Source organism: Cryptomeria japonica, chromosome 3 (genome assembly GCF_030272615.1).
Source record: "Cryptomeria japonica chromosome 3, Sugi_1.0, whole genome shotgun sequence".
Classification (NCBI taxonomy): domain Eukaryota; kingdom Viridiplantae; phylum Streptophyta; class Pinopsida; order Cupressales; family Cupressaceae; genus Cryptomeria; species Cryptomeria japonica.
In genome coordinates, this window is record NC_081407.1 from 962,891,348 (window position 1) to 962,916,217 (window position 24,870).

Below are 24,870 nucleotides of genomic sequence, written 5' to 3' on the forward strand. Positions count from 1 at the left end.
TACCTTTAAAAAACAACTCTCCTATTATCAACAATAGTCATAATGTCATTAAACATAGACAAAGAATATGAATGTGTCTACGAACTGGCTGTACATCTTTGTTGTATGCATGTTGTGCAAAGCACTATCGTGCTCAGTGTGCCACTTTCAGAGGAATTGGGTTTCAACACCTTCGTGCAATGATTCCCCTCTCATGAATGCATCCAATCTACCCAATGGAATTACTACACACAGGTCTATCGTTGAATCATTTTCAACACAAATTGGTGTCCACTGAATATCCCTTGAACAGAAATGACGCAAACCTTCACCACCATCTTGAACTTCCAATACCATAATGTCCTGCCATTTTCGGTGTTTTCCCATTCTCGTCTTGCACATATCGGAGAAAGAAAGAGATATCATAAACAGTAAACAACCACAACGATGATATCTTCAGTTTGATATTGTTTTGGGATATTGGTTGATGTCAAATGTGTTTGCCATGATATTGGTCACTTCGCACAAATGACCAAATCTACTTTACTGTTAGACCTTCATCCTATTAGTACATATTTTTACAAAATAGTTTTCTGCTATATATGGACACTTTTAGTTTCATCATAACAACATTTAGTGGTGGATTGTATGTACATGTGATATGTTGCAGTATCTTCATGAAAAAGCATCACTTCGGCATATTGAAGGGAATGTTGAGTGATATGTTGAGTGTTTGATGGGTCTGATTTGGAGCTATAGTAGCTAAGGCCATTTGAAATATGCCTCCAATTCACTTGACCTTTGTTCATACTCATCGGTTTAAGTCTGACTGATGAAACACTGTGAAGAAAATCTACGATCTCTATCGGCAGGCACAACCTCTGCCAATGAATAACACGTGTACATCGTCGGGAGGTGCTAATTTATGTTACCCCAATACCCGATGCACCAAATAAAGAAGGCGACTCTATCAGAAAGACTTTCTCCGATAAAGCGGTTCTAGTCAAGAAAGGAAGAAGACTCATCGGGATAACATACAACATCGGGGAGATTGTTTTCTAGTATGTATCAGACCCTGTGGGATTGTTGGGATCACTAATATTCAAGGTGGATGGTTCATTTGTTCAAAAATGTAAAATTTTAATTATCGGCATAAGTAGTCTCCATGAAATAGCATTGGCAAGCAAAAGATGGATTATCAACATAACATGTATCGATAAATCAGAGGGCGGATTCATTGAGGCACTTAAAAAAAACTGAGCACGGTGCGCACTCTTGAAAAAGTCATACCATTGGGATAGATTTTTCCGATGAGACAGAAGGTGTAACTTATGAACCTATTGGTGTAACTTCTAATGATAAGGCAATGCAGATCATGGAGTTATAGCATCAGGAGATCGGAAGTAATGAGAAAAGTCTATCCCGATACCTAATGAGTGAAGGGAACCGAAGGCAGGCCCATCGAAGAAAAATACCATATCAGGATAGTGCAAAAAATAGTTAGATCGATCCCTGATGACATGGAGAATCGGAAGGCGGAACCATCGGTATTACCTAAACCAATAAAATAGATGGGACATATCGAACTATGTTTCGGCTATCGAGAGGGGTCAGACGTGGCTATTGTAGCTCCAAAATAGACCTGTCGTGCAACATGTTAGTGAGAGGTTAGTCAATCACAACCATTAACTGCAAAATCGATAGTGTAAAATGCACGACTAACATGCGTGTTAGTTAATCCATACTATCTGTCTGAAGGTTTAGGGTTTGTCAAATTTACCCTTTTTATGTCTTCGAATCCCCGCGTTCAATTTCTATGTTACTTTTGTTACTTTTCCACTTAAGTGGAAGGGTTGGTCCATCGTGAAGGGTGAAGGGGTCTCGCCCTTTACCTTTTTGCCTTAGGCGAGTGTCTATTAATGTTTTATTTTGTGCCCTTTTCCTAAGTTTTTAGTTCTTTGTCAAGTCTCGTAAAACCATGCAAGTTCTGGTAGATCCGACAGTGTGCATGAATTCGCAAAGGAAAACAGCCCAAACTTTACCTTTTAGGAAGCCGCGAAAAGAGTGGTGGGCCCGGCTAGTGGGTTAAAGAATGAAGGTTAACGGACAATATCTTCCGGTTGATCCAACGACCCATGTTGTTTCGTAAAGGAAAGATGCTTGGAGTTTATCTTTCACGAAGCCGTGAAAGGGAAGTGGGGCCAATGTGAGGATGACGTGGAAAGTAAAGAAGGTGCATCTTGAAAAGGATCCGATGGTCTGTGTTATTTCGGTGGGCGAAATAGCGTGGAGTTTATCTTTCACGAAGCAACGAAAGGATGGTCGGCCCGACAGATTAGACTGTCTGATTATACTAGTCTTGGTTTTTAAAAAAATGATCAACTTGGAGTTGATCGGATGGCCCGCATTGAATCACAGCCAGAAGCAACACGAAATTTACCTTTCACGAAATGGCGAAATGAGCTGGCGGTTACATGGTGAATGATGTGGCAGAATAGTTGGATGCCGAAAATCAAATCAATATGGCAAAAGGTAATTTGACATTTGTCATGGTTAAGTAAAACACGTTGCAGTCTTGGATGAATGGCTGACACATAAGACCTATCCACCGCCAATCAATAAGGCAAGTTAAAGGTTAAAAGGTTGCACATCTCGAAAGAGATCCAACGATGAGCACTGTTTCGCAGCCCGAAGATGCAAGGTTTTTAAAATTCACGAAACAACGAAATAGTGAAAAGGATTAGCGGTCACCGTGGAGAGTAAAGATTGAGAGAATGCACGGTTTTTAATCTTCGCGAAACAACGAAAAGCCAGGACAAGATTTCCTTTGTGGTCTGTTGGAGCTTTTTTTAAATTCAATATCGAATTGATTGCCGAAGCATGTGGATTAATGTCGTAATTCAATTCTCTGTTGCCCTATTAAGCCTCACATCAATAGAATTTTAGTATCAATTCAAGGAATTTTGTAGACGAACCATTGCGCAGAGTGAATTTCTTCAAGCAACAAGTAAGTTGTGCACTCATTTTGAAAGTTACAGCTCGAATTGGTTTCATCAGGTGTTTAAATTCTCAAAGGTCTATTTGAGTTTTAAATTGAAATACCTATAATTCAAGATGGCACCACGAAGAGATTTCACAGGGAAAGTGAATTATCAAGATAGAGCTATATGTGATGATTTCTTGGAACAATTAACCATGTCTACAAATGTCGCTGCTAAGATCAAAGAATTAGTGCCCAAGGCCCCCCGTTTGAGAATTGGAGATGGTTTGTATGACAAAGGGAACTGGTTGAGGGATTCACAGATAGGGATATTAGGGCTGGGACTTTTCAAGGTGGGTTTTGGCCAAAGACATTCCTTTGCTCCAATGAACAGTATGTGGGAATTAGATGTGGGAAAACTCATAGTCCCTGGGGTTTTTATGGATGTAGATTTATTAACCCAGGTTGCAAATAATTATGACCTTGTTGCTAAATGTGTGAGAAATGTGAATGGAGGAGCTTTAATTGAGATTAACAATGAAGAGTTTAGGAAGGTGTTTAAGCTCAATGAGGTATCAAACTACTTAGAGCCAATCAATTTTGATACACTTGCATAGGTCTACAATGTGCAGAGAGATCACCTCAGGAGTGGTCCTTTGAAAGAATTTTTTGTTAAAATAGGAGGGTTAACTATTGTAGGCCCTAGTACCATGGAACCCTTCTTTGTGAATTTGTTTACTCTGAGGGATAAAGGCATGTATTGGTCACTTTGTCAGATTTTTGGGGAAGATGCCCAAACCAGTATGCCAACTCACTATATGCTAATGATAACACGGATCTTAAACCCCTCTCTGGCAGTAACTTTTGATTATGCACCTTATCTCATTGATGCAATCCATGCAGGGCTGATAGGGATAAAAAATGGTAAGGTAGACAGACCTTTTGGGTGGTACTCTCTTCTCATGCATATGTTTTTGTTTAAAGGTGCTGATTACTTTGCTAATGGAATGGATCTGGTTAAGGAAAATGATGGTGAAGAGATGCCTGTGCAATTATGGAGCACAATTTTGTCTTGGGATAGAGAGGATGCCAGTTACTTGAAGTTTGATAGATGCTTTGCATCTAAGCTTAGGATTCTCTTGTGCCAACAAAACCCTAGGATCCCTAAGGCCCTCCTAGAGTTCCTTAGGCCTAAAGAATTTGCTGAAGGTATCAAGATTGTGCACAACTGGGGTGATGTATATTTATACCTTGTCTCTACGGTGTTTAGAGTTTATGGATTCAGAAAAAATCCATATTTGCTTCCTTATCAAGTCCCATTGAAGATAGGAATTGCAGAGATCCTAAGGCAAATCGGGGGTGTCCAAGAGGCAGAGTTAACAAATAGGGGAAAATGGACCATTTTCCCTACCATCGCCATTGCTCATCAATTTGTAATTACCAAGGGTGGCTAGAAATACTTTGATGATTTCTTTCAACCATATAGGTTGCCTACTGCAGTATCAAGATTTGTTGACCCTGAAGATTTCTTCAATGGTATGTTCAGAAAGAGAGCAGTATGTAAAGGTACACCACACCAGTTCCATTTTCCCGAGGATCTGATCAGAAATGAATTCAATCTAGATGAGAAAGAGTTGAGAAAAGAAAAATGGGTAGCATATAAGAAGGCTCTTGATTTTATTCAAAGCCATTACTCCTCAAAAGGGGAGAGAAATGGTGTCAAAGGCTGGTGTTTTAATCCTTCTTGAATGGGACATAGCAGATGCCTTAGTGCTTCAAGCAGTAAGGAAAGAAACCAAACCCCTACAAGGAGTGACATTCAGTAAGGATAATGTTGCTTTGGTCATGTGGTCCCTAAAGAGGGATGAGAGCAGAAGGAGGAAGGACACCTCAGAATCCAGCTACCTAGGTGGTATGATAGTGAAGATAGTCTAGGACACTGGAGTGGTGGAAGCTGCAGCACAGTTCTAGAAACAACAAAATTTAGTGTGGCAGTGGCTGAGAAAGAAGCTAAGGAGAAAGCTGATCTCCAGGTAAAACTGGAAACAATTTTAAAGGCTTATAATGAGGCCAAATGAGAGATAGCCAACCGAGATAGCATCATTGCTAGTTTACAAAGTCAATTGGGAGGGCGATACTAGAAAGGTGAGTCCTCTACTTTAATGATTGCATCTTCTCTAGCAAGACCCCCACTCACTAGTCCTATCATTGAATTTCCCCCTTCTCCAATGACCTCTGGTTTCCAAGCAACTGAAACCATAGAAGATGAGATGGAAAAGTTTAAACAGGGTCAAGCCTTGCTTGCAAGAAACTATGAAGCAAAGGTCAGAGGTACAATTTTGAAATTTGCTGACACAGTTAGAGCCTCTAATGTATACATTTACATGAAAATAATTTTGAATATTTTGACTGATTTGAAAGAACATAAGGCCACTTTAGAGCCAATTCTGAATAAGTGGATGCCTAGGGGAGTGGAGTTGGAACTTATGTGTTCATCTCATGTAGAGGCAGAGGCTGATGCCAATATCAAATCCACTTGTGAGTTAATAAAAGGGATGACTGGATTAGCATAAGAAAGGGCAGGTGTGAAGAGAAAAGCCCACATATATAGAAAAGAATATTCTGATCACAAGTATGAGTTGTTTCCTGAGGGTTTTGTTGGTCCAAATCAGCTGAAAGAGGAAAAGGCATGGCTTGATGAGTTGGGGTATAACTTGTCAGAGAGGGTAAATGAGGTCATTAATATAGATGATGCATCTTTATTTATAAAGACAGTTGAGGAGATTGAGAAAGCAAAGTCACATTATGGTTATTTGGAGACAAAGGTTGGGAAATTGAGAACCACATGGAGAAGGCTAAATAAGATGAAAAAGAAGATTGTTAGCTTCTCCTAGCCAAGTGATGACATGTTCGAAGAGTGGAAAAACAAATATGCAGTACAAGAAGAGGAAGTCCCACAATAGTTAGAAGATGCCACAGCGGAACAACAAACTTAAAAGGCAGTTAGGAAATAAAATGATTGTATTTTTCTATCCTTTTTCAGCCGATATCATGGTTGTAACAAAATTTTCCTAGGAAAGTCCAAAGCTTGTTTGCATCCATATTGTTATAAATGGCTACGAGGACTTAGAAAAAATCATCACAAGAATTTGTAAACAAACTCTACTAAAATATATCTAGGGTGTTTCTGGTTCTCTTTGGAATTACCTTGAGTCATGTAATATTTTCAAAATGAATTACCTTGTTATATGTTAGTCTAAAATTCTATTTTCTTGGTGTCCTCTTTATATAGAAACAAAGTTGTTAAATTTTCTTACAGGGAGGAATAGGAAGGAATCAAAATTTGAGAACAACACTCCTCGCACTTACCATGGTCCTATCGGGTCTTGGCACAACATAAAAGTTGTTCTTCTAACGTCACCATCAATCCTCATTTGATGCTCTCTTTATCGGTATAACTTACACTGATACTCCAGCCAATGCTTCTATCTTCATTGGGGGTCAGAATAGACATTTTTCATTCCTCCTGAAATCCTAATGAATTCCCGATGCACTTTTGTGTTATATGCTTTTGAGTTCTTTTATCGATATAGGTGATACCGATGGCTCGGCCTTCCGATTCTCCATATCGTCGAGGATCGGTCTAGCAATTTGTGCACTACTCTGATATGGTTCTTCTTTCCGATGGGCTCACCTTCAGTTTCCTTTAGTCATCGGGTATCGGGATAAAAATTTGTTATTACTTCCGATCTCCCGATACTATGTTATAAGCTTGGCTATTTTGTTACAAGTTATACCAATGGATTCATAGGTCATGGATATAGCAATTTATATACTTTCCTGATAACCCGATGCAAGCCGATAGAAAGAAACCGCCTAATTCCTCATCGGAACAAGCTATCTCGATGGAACAATCTTTCAAAAAGTGCGCATCGAGTTGAGTATTTTTTAATGTGCTCCAATGAGTTCGTCCTCTGTTTCATCGGTATAAGTGATGTCGATAATCCTCCTTTGGCTTGCCAATGTGGTTTCATCTGGAACTTTGTTTTAGCTAGATGTAGGCCATACCTTAGTGGGGACTAGTGGAAGGACAAACCGGAGACCTCTATGTTTTTTCATGTGCTTTGGTAGATTCGTATCAAGCCAGTTAGATAAAGTACGTAGGAGCAGGGAACTTGACGACTAGTTCTCATAATAGTAAAGATATGCTATTCAGATGAACCTTGATTGGAATTCAGGCCTCTTCTGGTCGGTCTCTAGAATTCTCTAGAAAGTTCCAAACTTTAAATAAGGAATGGTTCAGATTGCAGTCTTAAGCTTGGAAGTCTCGATCTGAACCGATGGTGCATCATTTTGGTGTCAGTTGCCTGTGTAGAGAGGAATCGATCCAGGCCCAATGTAGTCGGCTATTTCAAGAAAACGATGTGCTCTGGAATGTTGTATGGTGGGTGGCTAATGGTATATTGGGTGCTAATCGACACTGATGTGATGGGTTTGTTTATGAGGCTGTCATTTGCCCTATGGTTGACATATTCGATTCAAAGGAAGTGACCATATAGAGGATTGACGACTTTGTCTCCCATTTGCTGGGCAGGCCCTAGGAAATGCAATTCTAGAGTTGGATTCTGATTATTGGGTAAGCACCCTTAGCATCTATTTTAACCACACCAACTACATCTCCTTTGAATCGAAGGATTCAGACACTGAAGATGAGGAAATTTCCCAAAAAAGGGCAGCACAAGAGAGGAGGAAGAACTTCATCTAGGAGGCATGGGAGGTGTTTAGGGTAGGGGTGAGGAATGGGAATCTAGACCCCTTCCGTAGAATACTGAACTCCGATGATAACTGGCTCTCCACACCAGCTGCTGTCAAAGTAATGGAGATTGGAGAGAACATGGGTGTCATACTCCAATACATTGGGAGTTAGTTTTTTTGTTTATCTACAATTTCCTATTTTGCATGTCACTCGCTACACTTCTATGACCCTATTGCAGATGGAGCCATTGCAGACAATAGGATTAATTTTGTAAAATTAGCAGTAGCACTATTTTAGGTAGTTACTGGATAAGTTATAAAACATCTTGTCATGGTAAATAGGAGAAAGTGTCACCATTGTAGGTGCATGGAGTGCCTTCGATGGTCATTTTGTAGCCAATATTTTTATGTTTAAAGATGTCATTTTCATCTACATGTACTGATGATGGATGGTTGGTGGACATTACAATTTGTAAAGAACCAAGCTTCTTACACACTGCTGCCAATTTTTTAACACAATGTTTGTTAAGTATTGATGTATTCAAATACAAATTTTCTGTCACATGAAGTATTGATCTATAGTTGTTAGTATTGCCTTTTCTGTACTTTAATATTGTTTCAATCTCTTTGTTAGCTTCAAACTATTATGAAAAAATCATTGTACAGATTGACCAACATGCGTGTTAGTCGCTCGTTTTACACCATCGATTTTACAATAAATGACTGCGATTGACTAACTTGTCGCTACCACACTGCACAAAAGGTCAGTTTTGGAGCCAGAATAGCTTTATCCCTAAAGGATTACATTATCGGTATAACTTTCACCGATGTCCCTACAGCCGGTTTTATCTTAATCGTGGGTTAGAGTTGCATTTTTCTAATCCTCTCGAACTCCCCATGACTAACACGCGTCTTAATAGTCCATTTTACACTGTCCATTTTGCGACCAACATTCTACGATTGGCTAACCTGTCACTAACATGGTGTACGAAAGGTTTGTTTTGGAGCCGTCCAAATACCTTTGATGGTATTCCGCCCCAACGGGCATTTCGACAACTGCCTTAGTGATAGGTTAGTCAATCACAACCACTAACTACAGAATCGATGGTGGAAAACGTGCGACTAACATGCTTGTTCATCATTACTGACTGGGTATCGGTATAGAAGATCGAGACCGCTCCTGATAGCTGAAACATAATCTGATATGTCCCATTGGGTATTGGCATAGTTCAATTTATGTCCCTCCAATGCCCCGATGATCTCAATATACCAGTCCGCATTGTGACTAAGTCCCCCACGTTATCGGTATAAATCACCCCAAAGAACTCCTAGCAACTCTCCATCCACCTTCATAGTCCTATCAAGACTCGGCATAGCATAAAATTTCTTCTTCCAATGTCTTGATGAGTCCTAATGCATGTTTGCTTTATTGGTATGATTTACACCGATATCCCCATAGGTGCTTTTATCTTCATCGGGGGTCGGAATAGCCTTTTTCTATTCCTCTTGAAGTCCTGATCAGTCTCCGATGCACTTTTATGCTTTATGCTTTCGAGTTTGTTTTATCGATATAGGTAATACCGATGGTTCTGCCTTCCCAATTCTCCATGTCATCGGGGATCGATCTAACTATTTTTGCACTATCCCGATATGGTCTTTTTCTCCGATATGGCCATTTTTTTTAAAACCAGGACTAGTCTAATCGTACAGTCTAATTTGTCAGGCCCACCATCCTTTCACTGCTTTGCGAAAGATAAAATCCACACTATTTCGCCCACTAAAATAACACAGACCATTGGATCCTTTTCAAGATGCACCTTCTTTACTTTCCACGTCATCCTCACGCTGGGCCCACTTCCCTTTCACTGCTTCACGAAAGATAAACTCCAAGCATCTTTCCTTTACGAAATAACGCAGGTCGTTGGATCAACCAGAAGATATCATCTGTTAACCTTCATTCTTTAACCCACCAGCCGAGCCTGCCACTCTTTTCGCAGCTTCGCGAAAGGTAAAGTTCGGGCTATTTTCCTTTGCAAATTCATGCACACCGTCGGATCTACCAGAACTTGCATGGTTTTTACGGGACCCGACAAAGAACTAAAAACTTAAGAAAAGGGAATAGAGACCTACCTAAGGAAAAAAGTAAAGGCGGGACCCCTTCACGACGGACTAACCCTTCCACTTAAGTGGAAAAGTAACATAGAAATAGAACACAGGGATTTCAAAAACCCTAAACCTTCAGACAGATAGTATGGATTGACTAACACGAGTGTTAGTCTCGCATTTTACACCGTCGATTTTGCAGTTAATGGTTGTGATTGACTAAGCTCTCACTAACATGGTGTACGACAGGTCTGTTTTGGAGCAAGCCAAGAATAGCCACATCTGACCCCTCCTGATAGTGGAAACATAGTCCGATATGTCCCATCGGGTATCGACATACTTCAATTTATGTCCCTCCAATGCCCCAATGATCTCAATATACCAGTCCACATTGTGACTAAGTCCACCACGTTATTGGCATAAATCACCCCAAAGAACTCCTAGCAACTCTCCATCAGCCTTAATAGTCCTATCAGGACTTGGGATAACATAAAATTTATTCTTCTGATGTCTCGATGAATCCTAATGCATGTTTAGTTTATCAGTATAATTTACACCGATATCCCTGCAAGTGCTTTTATCTTCATTGGGGGTCAAAATATCCATTTTCTATTCCTCCCGAAGTCTCAATCATTCTTCAATGCACTTTTATGCTTTATGCATCTAAGTTTGTTTTATTGGTATAGGTAATACCGATGGTTCTGCCTTCCGATTCTCCATGTCATCGGGGATCGATATAACTATTTTTGCACTATCCCGATATGGTAAATTTCAAAAACCCTAAACCTTCAGACATATAGTATGGATTGACTAACACGCGTGTTAGTCTCACATTTTACACTGTCAATTTTGCAGTTAACGATTGCGATTGACTAAGCTCTCACTAACACGATGTATGACAGGTCTGTTTTGGAGCAAGCCAAGAATAGCCACGTCTGACCCCTCCCGATAGCCAAAACATAGTCCGATATGTCCCATCGGGTATCGACATAGTTCAATTTATGTCCCTCAAATGCCCCGATGATCTCAATATACTAGTCCGCATTGTGACTAAGTCCCCCACGTTATTGGCATAAATCGCCCCGAAGAACTCCTAGCAAATCTCCATCCACCTTCATAGTCCTATTGGGACTCGGCATAGCATAAAATTTCTTCTTCCGATGTCCCAATGAGTCCTAATGCATGTTTACTTTATTGGTATGATTTACACCGATATCCCCGCAGGTGCTTTTATCTTCATCGGGGGTTGGAATAGCGTTTTTCTATTCCTCCCGAAGTCCCGATCAGTCTCCGATGCACTTTTATGCTTTATGCTTCCGAGTTTGTTTTATCGGTATAGGTAATACCGATGGTTCCACCTTCTGATTCTCCATGTCATCGGGGATCGATATAACTATTTTTGCACTATCCCAATATGGTAAATTTCAAAAACCCTAAACCTTCAGACAGATAGTATGGATTGACTAACACGTGTGTTAGTCTCACGTTTTACACCATTGATTTTGTAGTTAACGACAAATGCATCAGAGAGAGTTATGTTGATGGAGTGTTAAAACAAACGGCAAGGAGGAGACTGAAGTGATGCCCGTCACGATGAAATGAACCATCAGGATAAAGAAAAAATAGGTATTCTGAGACCCGATAAGTGGGTTGGGGTAGTTTGTTCCGATCAGAAAGCAAAAACTGGTAAAGTAATAACAACCAGTGCCAAACATTTGAATCATCGAGAGGAGTGTCACCGATTAGCCATTGGTTTTAATAATGAGAAGAACTGGGACTGCCAAAGAATTGACCATGACAACATAGTTTCCATTAAATACATAAATTGAGTACATTCGTTGCCGCACAAAGAAAATCTCTCAAAGATTGCAATAATCAATTACAAAGATTGCAAATCTGTCGTCCCAAATAGCTAGTATTGCAGACCAGCATTTCTCACGAAGTAATTGCAGAAAGATATTCAGTGCTTACTGAGAAAATTTCTGAGTTATTGACTATAGAGTGAAATAATTTGCAGAAATGGAGGGGTCAAGCTCAAAAGGGAAGCGAAAAGCTATCGAAGTATCGAGTACTGCAACAAAGAAATTGGGTAGAAAGCTGAATCAGGACATGATAGACCAAATGGGATCTCCAGGAGCTAGGTCACGCAGAGCTAAGACAAATTTGCCTATCCACGAGCAGTTAGAGGACAGATGTAGAGGGATTGGGGATATATTCACCACAGTGCGAGGGCACGAGTTGTTCCTTTTCCATTACTTCCGCAAGGATAACACCACGCCAATTTTGAACCCATGGAACACGGGTCTTGGTAAACTTGTAGTACCCAATGTGTTTGTGAGCATTGATTTGTTGAAGCTTTTAGTAAGAAATTATAATGCAAACAAGCGATGCATTATGTTTCCTGATGGGACTGCTCTAGTGCATTTTGCAAAGGCTACAATTCAGGAAGTTTTTGCAGTAGATTTGGAGGTGGAATTGCCTTTATCTTTTATAGATTTGGAAGAAGAGTATAGCAAGATGGACACTACATACTAGGGCTGGAACCTCACTGTCCATAAAGCAGAGAAGGGGAGGCTAATAGAGGAAGAAGGTCCTCCATATGACATGACTACTTTTAAGAAGTATCTGCAATATACATATATGGCTTGTGGTCAGGTGGGATGAGTTGAAGCTCCTAATGTGGCAAACATAGGACCACTTGTTCTAGCAGTAGAAGTTCAGAGGCATGAGCCTAGGGCATTTGACTTTTCTTCTTACCTGGTAGACAAATTGCCTGAAGGTTTCTTAAACCTAAAAGACAATCCAGACAAATATTTCAAGCACTACTCACTGTTAATGCACATCATTTTATTTTATGGGAGACTTAGAGGGTTATGGATGGATGAATTGAATGTGAATATAGTTGGGAAAGATGGAAAGGAGCAACTAGTGCAATTATGGGTTTCCCTTTGGGATTATAGGTTTGCGAGTTCTCATTACCTCAAATTTGAGGAGTTCTTTGTCAAACCAGTTTTCTTGCTCTTTGGTGAGCCTCAGCAAGGATCATTTTTGAAGGAGGTTAAGAAGTTTCTTAGGCCTCACGAGAACCAAAATCCAAAGTTCAATCACAACTGGGGTGATTGGTACTCATGCCAAAACTTCACTTTTGTTCAATGCTATGGATTTGAGGCTTATCCATATGTTCTCCGTAAGCCTGCACCAGACAGGATTGCCTTCTTGGAAATTGTAAGGCAGTTAAGTGTGTCTAATGCCAAACATTTTGGAGGAGCACACAAGAAATATTTCCTCCCTGGCACACTTCACTTTCAGGATTTTAAAATTGTATCAACTAGGGCATATGAGGCCATTGACAGGAAGTTGGTGGATGAATACAATTTGTTTCGGCACGTATCTAGAGCACACTATGACCTTGAGGGTTACATCCATTCAAGCAGGAAAAGTCAGGATTTGGGAGACTACCTCCATGAGGAGGATGAATTTGAAGACATGTGTAGGAATAAGGAGGTGGAAGAGCTTGCAGGAGTTATGGAGACCTTGGAGAAGAAGCTAGAGGAAAGAAGGCAGAGACTATAAAACATGGAGGGAGAACCAACCCAAAGTGATTCAGGGGAAAATGAAGTAGTCTCCAAGCTCCGTGCCCCTAAGAAGCAGAAGGATTCAGAGGCAGAGGATAGGCTTATTGTTGCTCTAAATGTAGAGATAGATGAAAGAATGGCAGAACATGTTTCTTTTGTATCTGATGATCACTTCATTAAGTCTAAGGAATTCACATCATTCCTGTACCACTTCAAGGGTAAGAAATTGAGGGAAGCAGTGCCAAATGTGACCCCTGATAATGAAGCAGAAATGATGATGAGGTTGAAGAAAGACATTGACATAGAAGTTGAGACTATGACCCCGCAAAGGGGCAGGAAATTGCTAGTAGAGGCAGGAATAATTGTGTTTCCAGGATGGGACCTGAGTGCTTCATTTATTTTTGATTCTTTGTTACATTTAGAAAATAAGGATATGAAGTTAAACATCCAAGGAGTGCAAGATATTTTTATTGGATCAAGATTTGATCCAAAGGAGGAAGAAATGTTATTGTGGGCCTTATATCCTCCTAATTAGAGGCCAAAAACCATTGATGTAGATAAAGCTTTTGGTCACATGATGACCTTGAAGGTTGGAGATAGAGATCCTATAGTCACAACTAACATGGGTATCAATATTTCAAAATTTAATAAGGCCCAAATGAAACATGAGATAGCAGAGAAGAATAAGTATAAGGCTTTGTATGAAGAGAACCTTAAGAGGAGTGGGTACCCTGTTCCCTAAATTACAGATTTAGGAGGCGAATGGAAGAAAAAATTTGAAAAGCTATCTTATGAACATAACAAGTTGAAAAAATAGATGAAGAGAATTAGGGCCGATACCACTTGCGTGTTGCTAAGTAGGAGGTATGACAATATGGAGAAAGCATTGAACGAATTCTGGGGTGAATATCAGAGGAACATGGACAATATGATTTCACACACCAGAATTCAAGATAGACTTGACATGATGTTACAGGATGCAATGACCAAAGAGAAAGAAAAAAAGAAGGTGTAGGGTCTACTTGTTACACATGATGGAGTTACAGAGGCATTGAAGTCTGAATTTGATGAATGCCAGCAGATTGTTGAGCATGGGGTTCCCAGTCTAGTAGATGATGTGGGTGTCATCAAAGACAAAACCGTATGGATCTTTGAGTGCAAGTCTATGCTTAATGCAGCCCAAGCCATCGCTAGAGCAGATGTCCTTGACATGAATGACATGGCCGATCAATTGGAAAAATTTTATGTGATTGAGAATGCAACCAAGGATGCCATCTTCAACGCTACAACATATAAGGATCCGGCCTACTTGGGGCATATTAAAAAATGTTGACGGTGGCTGGATCAAAAGTCCTAGTGTGGTGTTTTAGTTTATGTAATGTTAGTTGTTAAGATAATGAAAGGGTGTGTCCTTTAATTCCTGTCTTTTGGCATTTGTATTTGTATTGAGTCATCTTGCGTAACAAAGGGAGATTTTTTTTTGGGGGGGTTTTGGAACATCATTGCTGTAAGGACTGAAAGTCATATGTATTATGAAATTTTATAGGAAGTAGAAGTGTCATTTTGTGTAAGCAAATTGCAATGAAGTATCTCCAATTGTAGCTTCTCTGTACTGTCATTTCTCATACATTAATATACAAGATTCACTGTTTCTACTTCAAATGTACTGATTACTTTCTTTGTTGACAAAACATGCTTTGTCCTCTTCATAAATCTATTTAAGAATTTGTTGTAATGTGAATCACATTCTGTTACATTAAATGTGAGATTGGATTCTTATTGTTTATGTGACACATAGTGAACCATTATAGTGATTATTCATATTGTCTCTTGAGTTGATAATGTTATCCATTATATTCTGAGATAGAGGCACTGCTCTGTTGTTAATTCTTTGAGATCCTGATTTAATATGCATTAGGTCCTTGAGAGAGAAGTATTCTTCTAAAACCTTTTGAATTATTCTATTGCATATATATCGAATATCCTGAAACCATTTTACTTCCAAAATATAACAATCTTTGTACACAATTATCTTTTCATTCAGTTTTCAATTTTTAAAAGCATTCAAATAAAAGTAACCAGTAGCAGTAGGAAATTATCTTGCAAAGAACTATCTTAGTAAAGTTTAAATCCACTATAAATAACCTCTTTTGTGCTTGAGAGGAAGAGGCACACCCACCTGGGTTTAGTGGAGTCTAAAGTGCAAAGGGAATTGGTCTTCGACCATCCCTATTCGTTTCCCAAGGCCGATTGCACTACTTCAGGGTTTGGTGAGTCTTTTTGTTTTCCAATCTGTGGTTTTGGGCACCAACAACTTGTTCAACCAAATGGAAGAGATAGGGAAATTAAGACCATGCTAAGGAGATTCATCATACCAAGTGAGGTGTTAGGAAACTATTTACTATTTTTTATGCATTTTCCACATTTTGAGGTGATGGTCCATATTTTGGATTAGGTGTTTGAATAATGGAATACTAAGAGCTCCACATATGTGTTTGATAGTCATTTCAAGGATGATTGTCCCCTAGGTTGTTACTTTTCTCAAATCTGGCCTATGAGACCTTGTAAGTGCAAAATAGCATAAATTTGCATTATGATCTAAAACGACTTCCAAAGTCTCATTAGGCATTAAGGCATATCGGTTTAATGTTAGGAAGTCATGCTAGGAGGTTCAGTATAAGTAAAAATGCATAAAAGGCAAAAATGCACATTTGACCAAAAGTTGTCATTGTTTCTTGACAACTTTTTGCAACTTTTTTAGAAACTTTGCATTTTTTTAGCAAATCGGTGGTTGGGCAACTGATGAAGTATTGGTTATGACCAAAATGGCATATAAAATGCTCTGAGAATGACCAAAATGACCAGAATAGAAACTCAATTGTGCTACATGGATTTAATTTTATTTGTAGTGATATATATTGAAATGCTTGACTTTGATGTTATACAACAATTTCATGCACATACAATCAAAAACATTTGTTTTTCCACCATATATAATGAAATGTTAACAACAATTTCAAAACAGAGAAGATAAGAGTACCAGTTGGTGTCAACAAAGTTTTTATTTGTCTGGTAAAGCTATATTTTATATTATTTCTGAAAATGTTTACATTCTAAAAGATAAACCTCGACGGCTAGCCAACTAGACCATTGAAGTCGGTGGACGGTATACATAACGATCCATACATAACACAATAAAAAACATTTTAAAAAAAAAAACACAGGCCTTGCTTCAAAAAAGGTTGATGTGCCATCTCGCTACGTCACGTGAACAGTGACCGTGCCCTCTTCCACATCCAGCACTTCCATGTTCCTAACTTGGTTAATTTTTGTCTCCCTGCTGGAGCCTTCACCGAATTGCAGCACATGACCCTTCTTAGTTGTTCTTCCACAAGGTCAACCCTGTCGTTTTGTGCATGCAGGAACCGTTCGTTGCACAAGTGCTCTATATTCCGACCAAGGTCCCCATTTTTGCATCTCCACACGTGCTTCCCAGACATTGACCATCTCAAGGCATTGCATGATACCATACATCCCAACCTGTTCTACACTTCTTCTAGCCTCTTTATTGAATGTCGCACTCCAGAGAAAGAACGGTCGCAAGGGAGGACTAAATTCACATGAATCCATGCTCCGCCCACACTTTCAAAGCCATCCATGTCTCATGCCAAACCTAATAAAGCTTCCATTCCGCCTAGCCATTCCTTCTTCACACACGTGTTCATGATTTCTCTGACTTTCAGAATAGGTCGGAGCTCTAGACACCATGCCATAAACAGAGACACTATGTCCACATTCATTTTGTACTTCCATCCACCTTCTACATACTCAGGCCCAAGGATCAACTTAACCGTGGACAGGAATGCGGTGTCTTCATAGATAAATAGGTTCATCAACCTATCATTGCTTATTCATCCCCAAAATGTGACGTGTGTTTTGCTTGTTTCTAAAGAAAAGTTGGCCTCCATATTTCAAATCGAGATACCTGTTATTCCAAAATGGACATGCAAATCTGTCAGACTAACAACAACATCTATAAATTATTTCAATTTTTATCAACCTATGCCTTAATTTTTTAGTGCTTTCTAATAACTAAGTTCATCTACCACATGTTCCATGTTATTCTACAATCTATGTTTCTCCATAATAGTCTGTGGATAGTCTGTGGACATTTTTGTACACTTACACATTTCCATATGATGCACACAGCTAATCAAAAGTTACTTTGATTAACAAGGCGCGTTATGCGCTTTCACCCATGGCCGCTCCAAAACGGTAGTATGCAATGACTAACACACCTGTTAGTTGCACATTTTACATCGTTGATTTTGCAATGAACGGGCAGTGATTGACTAACACAACACTAACAAGTTATATAATAGGTGCTCTCACTCCAAAGAGAACTACAGATTGACTAACAGTCATGTTAGTCGCTCGTGTTACGCCATTGATTTTGTAATAAAGGTTGCGATTGACTAACCTATCGCTAACACGCTGTCCAAAAGGTCTGTTTTGGAGCTAGAATAGCTTCAGCCAAAAAACAGGGACCAAAAATAGCATGTTAGCGATAGGTTACTCAATCATAGTCGTTAATTGCATAATAGGTTATGCGTTCGGCCACAGCTCTAAATTAGACATTTTTTTTGTTATTTTAGACTATTTATGCAATAAATAGTAAATCATATTAAAAAAAGAAGACAAAAAATCTTGTGTAAAATTAACTACAAATTTATATGGGTATTTCTACATATTCATTTGAATCATTTGAAGATAATTTTAATATTACTGTTAATTGTTAATCACCCAAGGAGTAACACACGTAACCGATAACAACGCATGGAAATCCATCAGAGAAGTGGCAAAACCAATAACAACACATGGAAATCCAAGGTTAGACCTATCAACATTACTCTCGTCGATTCAATTAATAAGGCAACGGTGGTTACATCGGAGAAGCGGCAAAAGCATAATATTGTCTTGCCGATAACCGATAAGGCTATCGGTAAGACTCATACCGAAAAGTGCAATAGAAATGACAGACCCAAATGGTAGTACAAAGATACTAATAGAAACCAAACACCTACCAAAATGACAGTACAAAGATACTAATGCGTGTTTTACAACAACTTTTTGGAGCCAACAAACATGCGTCCAACCCTATATCTAACCCTAACGCGAATAATTTCAAGCTATAGAAAAACAAGAATAACCAAAGCAAAACAAAACAATACATTTTTTGCACTACGTATAAACCAAAACATGCAAATTTTCCAACTATATACAACCAGAAAAAATGGCTACTCAACATACCTGTTAACCCTTAGAAATGAACGCAGACTACCCTTGAAAAGTAAGTCCTCACTGCCTCCTTCTTGAAACCCTTTTTTGCCTTCAAAAATAGCACAACACTTCAACAATGAGGGCTTTGGATACTTTCTTTCATCTCGCATTAGTCCCTTTATTCTTGCTTTTTCCCACAACATGCAGAAAATGGTGGGAGGACGCGTCGTACGGTTCACCTAACACGCATGGGTGTCCTGGGTTCTACATCGACCATTTTTCAATGAACGACTACGATTTTCCTTAACATGAGGCTGTAGAAAATGGCCTCGATTTGCTGAAATGGTACAGGGCGTACAAAGGTTTTCCTAACACGCATGTTAGTGGCAAGCCGCATTCTACATGGTCAATTTTTCATTGAATGATTACGATTGATGGATTGACTGAGTTACGACCCACCTGTCAGTAGCATGTACGAGATGTTTTGGAGAGAGCCAACACGGTTTGGAAGCCCACGTCCTCTTTTTCCTATCGTTTTCGCATCCGAACATGGTCATCAATACTTGTTGCCAGATGTTTGTTTTCTATGGCTTTTAATGTGCATGTTAGGCACAACACATTGGCGCGAGCCGCGGCCCACGATCCGCCATCCTCCAGCATGTCCACATAGTTTCACGTGGGCCCTGATGTTTGAAACAGCTGAGTCCAGGACAACTCCACGTCATTTTCCTTGGGTTTGGCACCTGCGCCAATTTGGCATGGTATACATGTCTCGAACATGTATGTCGATGCATGTCATTGGTACAATAGGTCACTTTTGGAGCCAGAATAGACACGTCCCTTTTACAGTTGCTTGTTGTAAGGTCCATCCTTAGCCACCACAAATTTTTTTTTTTCTAACATCAATTATTAGCTTAAGCAATCAAGCATCTTCTATTTCGATTAAAAAATGTTGATTTTGATATTCTTCCAATCACCATAGCGGCAACATCTCATTGACATAATATATTCATATACTTACAATTGAAGTATTAGCCTTCCATGATCAAGGTCATCCATTGACCCAAAAATTAGTCTTGAAGGTTCACTCCTAATTACCTAGCCTACATATCCACTCAGGAAAAGTCAAAGGCTTTGTAGTTCGCAATCAGAGGGAGTTGATTCTCTCCTCTTGATGAGATCTTGATCTCTCTCTAGAAACTTGTCAATTATGTTATTATATTAACTTAGTGTTGTTATAATTAAGAGATACACATTGCCATCAAGTGTTGGTTCCATATTCCAGAGTGTCTGAACATTAGTGTTCGATGTAGACATATACACAAGGGCCATAACATAGCTCCTACACTCAGAGACTATCTCAATCATATATATACAAGGATATATCTCATACATGTCACAAGTACCCAAGTTGGCTAGTTTCAACATACATGGTGAGTGGCTCATACATACATCACATAACAACAACGTTTGCCTCATATAGGCATTATAATGATGGCAGTGGTTGTCTCTTTTACATACTTCTCAAGATATAAGTGATTGGCTCATTTATAAGCTTCACAGATAAGTGACTGGCTCATATAGGCATCACAGAAGCAACATGACTGATTCATCCTCAATGGATAACTATCTCTTGTCCATAGTTCATCCTAGATAGAGAAGGAATTTCGGTGCACTACACACTACACCATGGGTCCCATTCTTCTCCCTGGACATTTGCACCAATGAATTTGGGTAGAGGATTCTGTGCATCCCATACTACACCACAGGTTCGTCCTTAGTCCCAAGGATTTCCACAAGCAGTTAACCAACCCAGCCTGATGGATTCTGACTTCAGATTCCTATAGGCCACTGACAACAAGTCTGTCCCTCCAGGAAGAAGTAGCTTTCGCCATATACCACTTAGTGACCTTAGTTATATTGTTAGCTATCTTCTTCAAAATCTTGGATAACACCTAGCATCGATCACCCCCATGCTAGGTGACTGCCAATGAACCCTCCAATATGATGGTTAGCCCCTATTACTACTACCCGCTACTAGAAGGATGTTGCAAATACATGCTTAAGACATATTTGAGAGATGTGTTGTCATTGATGTCAACATATTTTTCTATCTGAGACAGTGATGCAATGAATTTCAGTGAGTTAGTTTGTTCAACATGATGAAGATCAGAGTTTGCAGATTATAGGGTTTGTAGAGGGTTGTCTATAGTTGATTCAGTTCAAGTGTCAGAGGTCTGCATGAAGATTTAATTGAGTTATTTTTGTTGTGGTTGGTTTTTCAGTTGTTCAGTGGTGACAAAGTGTCATTATTTTGATTTTCAGTGCTTCGCATTGTAATATCTTGATTTGTGGATTTGGAAATATGTTTGGGACATTGATGTGTATCCTAAATTCAAGTGGTTCATGGTTTGGAGCTCTGCAAGTGATTTTTCAAGGTTGACAGTCATTGTAGTTAGTGTTCCTGAGGTTCAGTATGATGATGCTGGTGATTCTAGTAATTTGTGTTGGTGCGGATGTTGCTATGGTAATTCATGATGCTTGTGGATGTTTCTGGATCATGTGCCTTTTGTGTTGGTGGTCTGCATTGATCATTGAGCTCATAATTGATGTTTTTCTTTGGTGCATTAGTGTTCTTCATATTCTTGGTTGACGGATGCTTGTAGCATGTTGCAGATGATCGAGGTGTAACATGTTTGAGGTGAAATATTTGGGTTTGTACTATGTCTTGACTAACATTTCTTGGTCCGCATATTATATTGTATCGAGTGTGGTTATATTTTTGTAATTAGGTGATGAGTGTTGAGCTGATCTTGTTGATTTCTCCAAGATTGATGTCATGTATAAATATAATTGTAATATCTTTGTATTTGAGTGTGGTTGTGAGTGAGTGGATGAGTATGTATGTGCACTAAATGTATACATATTTAAGAGGCAGAGAAGAAGTGTGAAGAAGAAGGTTGTTTTGTGCTTCAATGGGACTGAACTAGGCATTAAGGAGATGATACTTAGTTCACGATTTTTGGATGTGATCCAAAATTGTTTGTATAGGTAGTGAACCTTCTTCATTTGTTTTGAGCAATGAGCTCTAGGCAGTGTGCCTAAATGCATGTGCATTCCTCATTGTAATACTTCTAACAAAGTATACCTATTTTGTGGGTTCATCCCCACCATGGTTTTACCCTTGATCGGGTTTTCCACGTCAAAAATCTTAGTGTTATGTGTGGTTATGATGTGTTGTTGATTTATGCTTTCAAGTTTAATTATCAGATTTGAGAATAAGTTTAACTTGTATAAGTTTTTGAGACAACTAATTCACCCGCCCTCCACCCTCTCAGTTTTCTGCCCTATTGGTATCAAAGATTTTTCATCACCCTCATGGTTTAGCTAACTACTCATGCAACCGTTACTGTATCAAATCCCAGATAGCCCTTAGCAATCCTTTACCTTTGTGAACCTGGTGAGTGTTGGTTGATCCAACATTACAATAGTAGCTCTAGGCCCCCGCCATTGGCATGGTCCAATGACTCTATTGGCATGATTGGCATAACTGATGCAGATCAAGAATGGTGACTGAACTGGTAAAGGATTGTTTGTGGTGACATTATGATGAAGAGATTGAGATTGCATGATCGGATGACTCTGATCAGTTATTTGTGTTGTCATTGATGGCAATTGATGTTTACTATTTTATATTTTGTCATCGAAGTCTTTTTGGTCTATCGGAAATGCCTTACTGGTATTATAGACAATGAACTGGGAATTAGGACCTTAACCAATAAATGAGGAATATTTTGATCTAATTTGGCGATTGGTGATGATTGAAGTGTTGCAGTTTAAAATGTGAGCTTGTATCATTGTAATATGTATTTGACCGGAACCACATCATGTTTTGGTTATCAGAAATCATGTTTATGATTTATGTTGTATTTTTGCTAGGGTTTAAGAAGGGTTTAAGGACCAATAAATAATTCTCTTAACCAGTAATGATTTTTGGATTGGCGGTGATCTACATCAAGTCCAAATGTTGGTGATGATGTGGCACAAAATGCGTGAAGTGTTTGAAAGAGGTTTTGGCGCATTTGGAGAGCGAATTTCTTGGCAATATGCAAAGTGCTTAGCAGAGTGTTCTAAGGGTTTGACTTTGTATCAGATCGAGATGCGATGATCATTCAACGGTTGTAATTTATTTGTAATTGATTGTAATGATCCATATGATGATCAATATTGATCTATAATGAGTTGTAAAAGATCCATGATGATCTATGTTGTAAGTCTTAGGGTTTTGTAACCAACTAAGTTGAAAAGGTTATTTATGTTGGTACAATTGATGTTTGTGGTGTCAGTGGTTTTGAGAAGTGTGAAGCCAAACCAGAGTATGAGATCTGCCAAAGATTAGTAAATTTGGAGCTTAATTGGATTTGATCAAGAAAGCAGTTAAGTGTTGTACCCAGATCATTTACTATTGTTCTCTAACAATTGCAACAGTCAAAATCCCTTAACCGGGTACGTCCTAACAAGCCTTACATTGTAAATCCCTTAACCGGGTAGCTCAATATCTTAGTGTTAAATCCTCTTGTGAGGTTGATCTTAACAGGGCTCATCATCTAAATCCCTTAACCAGATGAATCCTAATAGGCTATGCTCCTAACAGGGCATCATTGTATGCTTCTAATTGGACTAGGCTCCTAACAAGGCACATTCTGAAGGAGTGCACAATTTTTGTGGGTACCAATTCTGATGTAGAGTGAGTTGTCTCTTGCCTATTTGTGCTACCTTATTTAGGTATCTCCTCCAAGCTACAAAAGAACCATCCAATGATTCTACACCTCACACCTTCCAAGGGTCTACAAATCTTACCCTCTCTGACCTTCCCAAGGTCCTTAGGATAGGATAAGAACTTGTTGTTTTGTGAGTTCCATTTTCATGGTTAGGAGACCTTGTTTTCCCACTCCCTTTCACACTCAACCAGAGAGTTCAACCCTTCTACCATAGGATCTTCATTCCCCACACTACACACACAAGGATGGATGATTTTGGAAGGATTCCCAACCCTATTCCTTCTTCAAGAGCTTTGACATTTACCAGTTCCAAGTTTTACAAGGAAATTGCACTTTTAGGCCTAATAGGAGACCTAATTCTAGTAACCCTGTCAGCGCGGTAATCTGCATTTATCTGCTAAAATTCACTAACAACCCTATGAAATATTTTATAGTCCAGACACCCTTTTGAGGTTTGCATACAATATTTCAAAACCAAAGGTGGGTTTTGTCATTAACATATCTAACCCTTACCGGGCTAATCAGGCCCGATTGCCCCTTTCTAGGCCTAGAAAGTAGGAATTGGTTAAAACTCCTTCACCGGTCTGATTGCCTTTGTGAAATGATGTTGGCTTGAGGTCTAGACCTCCATATGGTATTCCAATCCAATCATACTTAACCTCCACCCACCATTTCACCCAATTAGGCTTGTTATCCATGATTCCTAATGCTTGCCAACTCAACATGCCAAGGCTAGGGTATGGTGGAAAATATTTTTTTTAGCTTCCCCTATCTCAAAAACAAAAAGAAAACATAGTATACAATACAACCTAACATTCCACAAGGTTTTAGAGTGGGTATCCACTATGGAACGTTAGGTTGGAACCATTTTGCTCTCAAAACCCTGGTTTTTAGGGCTCTTGAACCTGCCTGCAACAAAATAAAGATTATTCACAAACTACAACACTTCAAGACTCCAAATCAAAAAAAAAATGAAGGTAAGACACCAATCTAGAAATCCATGATCCTGTTTTGGGATTCTCAATCCGTACAAGCCGTACAAACTCACAAAGAACAACAAAAACTCAGAAGAACACACTAAATGGAAAACCAAAATTGTTTATTTTCTTCAAATCTTCAACAACCGATTATCATCAGTCTTTCCAAGCCTTATATAGGCCTTGGAGTAGTTACATATTCTCACAACCGAATGTGTCAACCAACTAGCCATTGATGTATGAAAATGTTGTAAAGTTGCTATGAGCAACTTTTGCAACTTTTGTAATTTGTTGCATAGGTGAGCAACTTTGGTCAAACCCAAAATTGATCACTTTCAAATGACTCATATGACCTTAACAACTTTAAAACAACATCAACAAACCTACATTAACCCAAAAACTACTTATCATATTAAGTGCTCTACCTGATACCCTTAAGA